Raw genomic sequence first — 8,753 nt, forward strand, 5'->3', positions numbered from 1 at the left:
TCAGAGTCCCAGATGAGATCATGGACGTGACGAGGAGTCTTGAAATGGTCAAGACATAAAGACTAATATATTGGACCATGTTATTTGAACATCGGAAGTGTTCGGAAAGTTTCGAGTAAAAACAGAGTGCTGGATGGGTTACCGGAACCCCCCGGGGGAACTAATGGGCCACCACGGGCCTTAGTGGAGAGAGAGGAGGTCAGCCAGTGTAGGCCTCCCCCCTCTTGGAGTCCGAATTGGACAAGGGAAGGGGGCAGCGCCCCCCTTTCCTACTGCCTCTCCCTCTCCTTCCTTTCTCCCTCTTCCTTGGACGGGAATCCTACTAGGACTAGAAAGTCCTAGTAGGACTCCTCCTCTTGGGGCGCGCCCCTACGGCCGGCCGGACTCCCCCTCCCTCCTTTATATACGGTGGCAGGGTGGCACCCTAGAAGACAAAAGTTTCTCTTAACCATGTGCGGTGCCCCCCTCCACATTTACACACCTCGATCATACCATTGTAGAGCTTAGGCGAAGCCCTGCACCGGTAACCTCATCATCACCTTCGCCACGCCATCATGCTGACAGAACTCACCCTTGTCCTCAACTATATCAAGAGCACGAGGGACGTCATCGAGCTGAACATGTGCTGAACGCGGAGGTGCCGTACAGTCAGTACTTGGATCGGTTGGATCATGAAGAAGTTCGACTGCATCAACTGCGTTATTGAAACACTTTCGCTTTCAGTCAATGAGGGTATGTGGACACAGTCTCCCCTCTCATTGCTATGCATCTCCTAGATAGATCTTGCCTGATCGTAGGATTTTTTTTGAAATTACTGCTTTCCCCAACAGTGGCATCCGAGCCAGGTCTATGCGTAGATGTTTTATGCACAAGTAGAACACAAAGAGTTGTGGGCAATAATAGTCATACTGCTTACCACCAACTTCTTACTTTGATTCGGCGGTATTATTGGATGAAGCGGCCCGGACCGACATTACATGACCGCGTTCATGAGACTGGTTCTACCAACGTGGTTTTGCACATAGGTCGCTAGCGGATGTCTGTTTCTCCAACTTTAGTTGAATCTAGTTTGACTATGGTCGGTCCTTGTTCAAGGTTAAAACAACACACTTGACGAAAAATCATTGTGGTTTTGATGCGTAGGTAAGAAAGGTTCTTGCTAGAAGCTCGCAACAACCACGTAAAACTTGCAACAATAAAGTAGAGGACATCTAACTTGTTTTTGCAGGGCTTGTTGTGATGTGATATGGTCAAGACATGACGTGATATAAATTGTTGTATGAGATGATCATGTTTTGTAACAGAGTTATCGGCAACTGGCAAGATCCATATGGTTGTCACTTTATTGTATGCAATGTAATCACCACGTAATTGTTTTACTTTATCACTAAGCGGTAGCAACAGTCGTAGAAGCAATAGTTGACGAGATGACAACGATGCTACGATGGATATCAAGGTGTCGCGCCGGTGAGGATGGAGATCAGGATGATGCTTCGGTGATGGAGATCATGAGCACACGATCACGATGGCAATATCATGTCACATATTTCGATTACGTGTGATTTTTATCTTTTATGCATCTTATTTTGCTTATTACGGTAGTAGCATTATAAGATGATCCCTTTCTAAATTTCAAGGTATAAGTGTTCGCCCTGAGTACGCACCATTGCGACAGTTCGTCGTGCCGAGACACCACGTGAAGATCGGGTGTGATAATCTCTACGTTCAAATACAACGGGTGCAAGCTAGTTTTGCACATGCAGAATAATTAGGTTAAACTTGACGAGCCTAGCATATGCAGATATGGCCTCAGAACACTGAGACCGAAAGGTCGAGCGTGAATCATATAGTAGATATGATCAACATAGTGATGTTCACCATTGAAAACTACTCCATCTCATGTGATGATCAAACATGGTTAGTTGATTTGGATCACGTGATCATTTAGATGACTAGAGGGATGTCTATCTAAGTGTGAGTTCTTAAGTAATATGATTAATTGAACTTCAATTTATAATGAACTTAGTCCTGATAGTTATTTTGCATGTCTATGTTATTGTAGATCAATGGCCCGTGTTGTTGTGCCTTTGAATTTTAATGCATTCCTAGAGAAAGCTAAGTTGAAAGATGATGGTAGCAATTACACGGACTGGGTACGTAACTTGAGGATTATCCTCATGGCTGCACAGAAGAATTACGTCCTGGAAGCACCACTAAGTACTAGGCCTGCTGTAGACGCTACTGATGACGTTAAGAATGTCTGGCAGAGCAAAGCTGATGACTACTCGATAGTCCACTCTATCATGCTATATGGCTTAGAATCGGGACTTCAAAGGCGTTTTGAACGTCATGGAGCATATGAGATGTTCTAAGAGTTGAAGTTAATATTTCAAGCAAATGCCCGAGTTGAGAGATATGAAGTCTCCAACAAGTTCTATAGCTACAAAATGGAGGAGAATAGTTCTGTCGGTGAACACATACTCAGAATGTCTGGGTACCATAACCACTTGACACAGCTGGGAGTTAATCTTCCTGATGATAGTGTCATTGACAGAGTTCTTCAATCACTGCCACCAAGCTATAAAGGCTTCATGATGAACTATAATATGCAAGGGATGAACAAGACAATTCCCGAGCTCTTCGCAATGCTAAAGGCTGTGGGAGTAGAAATCAAAAAGGAGCATCAAGTGTTGATGGTCAACAAGACCACTAGTTTCAACAAAAAGGGCAAAGGGAAGAAGGGGAACTTCAAGAAGAACGACAAGAAAGTTGCTGCTCAGGAGAAGAAACCCAAGTCTGGACCTAAGCCTGAAACGGAGTGCTTCTACTACAAAGGGACTGGTCACTGGAAGCAGAACTTCCCCAAGTATTTGGCGGATAAGAAGGATGGCAAAGTGAAAGGTATATTTGATATACATGTTATTGATGTGTACCTTACTAATGCTCGCAGTAGCGCCTGAGTATTTGATACTGGTTCTGTTGCTCATATTTGCAACTCAAAATAGGGACTACAGATTAAACGAAGATTGGCTAAGGATGAGGTGATGATGCGTGTGAGAAATGGTTCCAAGGTCGATGTGATCGCCGTCGGCACGCTACCTCTACATCTACCTTTGGGATTAGTTTTAGACTTGAATAATTGTTATTTGGTGCCAGCGTTGAGCATGAACATTATATCTGGATCTTGTTTGATGCGGACAATTATTCATTTAAATCAGAGAATAATGGTTGTTCTATTTATATGAGTAATATATTTTATGGTCATGCACCCTTGCTGACTGGTCTATTTTTGTTGAATCTCTATCGTGATGATACACATGTTCATAGTATTGAAGCCAAAAGATGCAAACTTGATAATGATAGTGCAACTTATTTGTGGCACTGCCATTTAGGTCATATCAGTGTAAAGCACATGAAGAAACTCCATGCTGATGGGCTTTTGGAATCACTTGATGATGAATCACTTGGTGCTTGCGAACCGTGCCTCATGGGAAAGATGACTAAAACTCCATTCTCCGGAACAATAGAACGAGCTACTGGCTTATTGGAAATAATACATACGATGTATGCGGTGCAATGAGTGTTGAGGCTCGTGCTGGGTATCATTATTTTCTTACCTTCACAGATGATTTGAGCAGATATGGGTATGTCTACTTAATGAACCAAAAGTCTGAAACGTTCGAAAAGTTCAAAGAATTTTAGAGTGAAGTGGAAAATCATCATAACAAGAAAAAGAAGTTTCTACGATCTGATCGTGGAGGTGAATATTTGAGTTACGAGTTTGGTCTTCATTTGAAACAATGTGGAATAGTTTCACAACTTACGCCACCTAGAACACCACAACGAAATGGTGTGTCCGAACGTCGTAACCGTACTTTATTGGATATTGTGCAATCTATGATGTCTCTTACTGATTTACCGCTGTCATTTTGGGGTTATGCTTTAGAGATGGCTGCATTCACTTTAAATAGGTCACCATCGAAATCCGTTGAGTCAACACCTTACGAACTGTGGTTTGGCAAGAAACTAAAGTTGTCGTTTCTTAAAGTTTGGGGTTGCGAAAAAGCTTCAACCTGATAAGCTCGAACCCAAATCGGAGAAGTGCATCTTCATAGGATACCCAAAGGAAACTGTTGGGTACACCTTCTATCACATATCCGAAGGCAAGATATTTGTTGCTAAAAATGGATCCTTTCTAGAGGAGGAGTTTCTATCGAAAGAAGTGAGTGGGAGGAAAGTGGAACTTGATGAGGTTATTGTACCTTCTCCCGAATTGGAAAGTAGTTCATCACAGAAGTCAGTTCCAGGTGATTCCTACACCAATTAGTGAGGAAGATAATGATGATGATCATCAAACTTTAGATCAAGTTACTACCGAACCTCATAGATCTTCCAGAGCACGATCTGCACCAGAGTGGTACGGTAATCCTGTTCTAGAAGTCATGTTACTAGACCATGGTGAACCTATGAACTATGAGGAAGCGATGATGAAGCCCAAATTCCGTGAAATGGCTTGAGGCCATGAAATCTGAGATGGGATCCATGTATGAGAAAAAAGTGTGGACTTTGGTGGATTTTCCCGATGCTTGGCAAGCCATAGCAAATAAATAGATCTTCAAGAAGAAGATTGACGCTGACGGTAATGTTACTGTCTACAAAGCTCGACTTTTTGCGAAATGTTTTAGACAAGTTAAAGGAGTTGACTACAATGAGACTTTCTCACCCGTAGCAACGCTTAAGTCTGTCCGGATCATGTTAGCAATTGCCGCATTTTATGATTATGAAATTTGGCAGATGGATGTCAAAACTACATTCCTGAATGGATTTCTGGAAGGAGAGTTGTATATGATGCAACCAGAAGATTTTGTCGATCCAAAGGGTGCTAACATAGTGTGAAAGCTCCAGCAATCCATTTACTGGTGCAAGCCTCTCGGAGTTGGAATAAACATTTTGATAGTGTGATCAAAGCATATGGTTTTATACAGACTTTTGGAGAAGCCTGTATTTACAAGAAAGTGAGTGGGAGCTCTGTAGCATTTCTAATATTATATGTGGATGACATATTGTTGATTGGAAATGATATAGAATTTTTGGATAGCATAAAGGGATACTTGAATAAGAGTTTTTCAATGAAAGACCTCGGTGAAGTTGCTTACATATTGGGCATCAAGATCTATAGAGATAGATCAAGACGCTTAATTGGAATTTCACAAAGCACATACCTTGATAAAGTTTTGAAGAAGTTCAAAATGGATCAGTCAAAGAAAGGGTTCTTGCTTGTGCTACAAGGTGTGAAGTTGAATCAGACTCAATGCCCGACCACTGCAGAAGATAGAGAGAAAATGAAAGTAATTCCCTATGCTTCAGCCATAGGTTCTATCATGTATGCAATGGTGTGTACCAGACCTGATGTGTGCCTCGCTATAAGTATATCAGGGAGCTACCAAAGTAATCCCGGAGTGGAGCACTGGACAGCGGTCAAGAACATCCTGAAATACCTGAAAAGGACTAAGGATATGTTTCGCGTTTATGGAGGTGACAAAGAGCTCTTCGTAAATGGTTACATCGATGCAAGCTTTGACACTGATCCAGATGACTCTAAATCACAATCTGGATACGTATTCTGATTGAATGGTGGAGCTGTCAGCTGGTGCAGTTCCAAGCAAAGCGTCGTGGCGGGATCTACATGTGAAGCGGAGTACACAGATGCTTCGGAAGCGGCAAATGAAGGAGTCTGGATGAAGGAGTTCATATCTGATCTAGGTGTCATACCTAGTGCATCTAGACCAATGAAAATCTTTTGTGACAATACTGGTGCAATTTTCCTGGCGAAGGAATCCAAATTTCACAAGAGAACCAAACACATCAAGAGGCGCTTCAATTCCTTCCGTCGTCAAGTGTCAGAGGGAGACATAGAGATTTGCAAGATACATACAAATCTGAATGTTGCAGACCCGTTGACCAATCCTCTTCCACTTGCAAAACATGATCATCACAAAAACTCCGTGGGTGTTAGAATCATTACCTTGTAATCTAGATTATTGACTCTAGTGCAAGTGGGAGACTGAAGGAAATATGCCCTAGAGGTAATAATAAACTAATTACTTATTTCCTTAATTCATGATACATGCTTATTATTCATGCTAGAATTTTATAAACCGGAAACTTAGTACATGTGTGAATACATAGACAAAACATAATGTCCGTAGTATGCCTCTACTAGACTATCTCGTTGATCAAAGATGGTTATGTTTCTTGACCATAGACATGTGTTGTCATTTGATGAAAGGGATCACATCATTAGGAGAATGATGTGGTGTACATGACCCATCCGTTAGCTTAGCATTATGATTGTTACAGTTTCATTACTACTGCTTTCTTCATGACTTATACATGTTCCCCAGACTATGAGATTATGCAACTCTCGGATACAAGAGGAACACCTTGTGTGCTATGAAATGTCACAACGTAAAAGGATGATTATAAAGATGCATAGATCGAGATTAGGATTTGTCACACCATGTTTCGGAGAGGTATCTCTGGGCCTTCTAGGTAATGCTCATCACTATAAGCCTTGCAATCAATGTGACTAATGAGTTAGTTGCAGGATGAAGCATTACGGAACGAGTAAAGAGACTTGCTGGTAACGAGATTGAACTAGGTATGATGATACCGATGATCAAATCTCCGGCAAGTAACATACCGATGACAAAGGGAACACCGTATCTTGTTATGCGATTTGACCGATAAAGATCTTCGTAGAATATGTAGGAGCCAATATGAGCATCTAGGTTCTGCTATTGGTTATTGACCAGAGATGTGTCTCGGTCATGTCTACATAGTTCTCGAACCCGTAGGGTCCGCATGCTTAACGTTCCATGACGATATGAATTATGAGTTATGTGTTTTGATGACCGAAGTTTGTTCGGAGTCCCGGATGTGATGACGGACGTGACGAGGAGTCTTGAAATGGTCGAGACATAAAGATTGATATATTGGACCATGTTATTCGGATACCGGAACTGTTCTGAAAAGTTTCGGGTAAAAAAGGAGTGCCGGAGGGGTTACCGGCACCCCCGGGGGAACTAATGGGCCACCATGGGCCTTAGTGGAGAGAGAGGGGGAAGCGAGGGTAGGCTGCCCCCCTTGGAGTTTGAATTGGACAAGGGAAGGGGGGTGGAGCCCCCCTTTCCTACTCCCTCTCCCTCTCCTTCCTTTCCCCCTCTTCCTTGATGGGGAATCCTACTATGACTAGGAAGTCCTAGTAGGACTCCTCCTCTTGGGGCGCGCCCCTAGGGCCGGCCGTTCTCCCCCTCCCTCCTTTATATACGGGGGCAGGGGGCACCCTAGAAGACAAAAGTTTCTCTTAACCATGTGTGGTGCCCCCCTCCATAGTTACACACCTCGATCATACCAGCATAGAGCTTAGGCGAAGTCCTGCGTCGGTAACATCATCATCACCGTCGCCACGCCGTCGTGCTGATGGAACTCGCCCTCGTCCTTAACTAGATCAAGAGCACGTGGGACGTCATCGAGCTGAACATGTGCTGAACGCGGAGGTGTCGTACGTTCGGTACTTGGATCGGTTGGATCACAAAGAAGTTCGACTACATCAACAACGTTATTGAAACGCTTCTGCTTTCGGTCTACGAGGGTACGTGGACACACTCTCCCCTCTCGTTGCTATGCATCTCCTAGATAGATCTTGCGTGACTGTAGGATTTTTTTGAAATTATTGTGTTCCCCAACATGGTTCTCGTGGGAATCAATGCCAAGGCTGCCACGTCGGTCAGCCTTCCATTGATGCCTCACGGGCGGCACAGTGAAGGAGCCACGACGCGCATCCCGCCCTCTCCCACCATGCGGCAGCTCGTGGGCAGCTTCTCACCGTTCATCTTCGGCTATAAAAGCCGAACTCCCGCCGATGAACGCCACAAGTCGCCACCTCTCGCCACCATAGCCCCTCTCTCACATTCTTTCCCCCGCCGACGAGCAATGGCTGAGTGTTACCCAGGTGTCGCCGCGGCAGCGAACGGCTTCAGCTGCCGCCATCTACGCGAGGATGAGGCGCGCCTCCTCTACGAGGCCGACTACCCGGCGCCCCCGGACATGCGGGTGCTAGGCTCCTGGAGGCTAAGCGTCGGCGGCGTCCCGGTGCGCCCTGCGCCCACCGGTGCCGAATGGCGTGCCAAGATAGCGCGCATCCATTCGTCGCTGCCGTAGGCGCAGCGGAACGAGCCAAGGTATGCCGTCGACAGCCACACGCTGTGGGTGATGTACTTCAACCGCCACCACGCCGACCAGGTCGCCTCCACGAATGGCACTGTGCCTCGTGGCCGCCTCAACACTGACGGGCGGTGCGAATGGTGGGGTGTGCCCGGACGCACCCTCGAGGCCGTCCTCAACCACATCGAGGCCGGCAACACGTCACGCCTCGAGTACCCGGTGCCCCCGTCCTTCTCTCATGACCGCGGTAGTTCCTGGACACCGCGGCGAATGGAGATGGCAACATCCTCGTCATCGGGTTCCGGCTCGCTTTCCTCCTGGTCGCCAGCACTTCGCCCCGTCAAGCCGGAGCCGCAGGAGACGTTGCTTGGGTGCCGCACCCGCTGCGGCGCCCTCGTCATCAATGAGGGTGCCGCCCCTCCCCTCTTTCCCTCCGCCTAGTCGACCGAAGACAGAGCCAGGGTTGCTCCCCGTGAAGAAGGAGCACGAGGAGATGACTGTCGCTGACAATACCGCCTTCAAGTGGG

This window comes from Triticum aestivum, chromosome 4B (genome assembly GCF_018294505.1).
Source record: "Triticum aestivum cultivar Chinese Spring chromosome 4B, IWGSC CS RefSeq v2.1, whole genome shotgun sequence".
NCBI classification, from domain to species: domain Eukaryota; kingdom Viridiplantae; phylum Streptophyta; class Magnoliopsida; order Poales; family Poaceae; genus Triticum; species Triticum aestivum.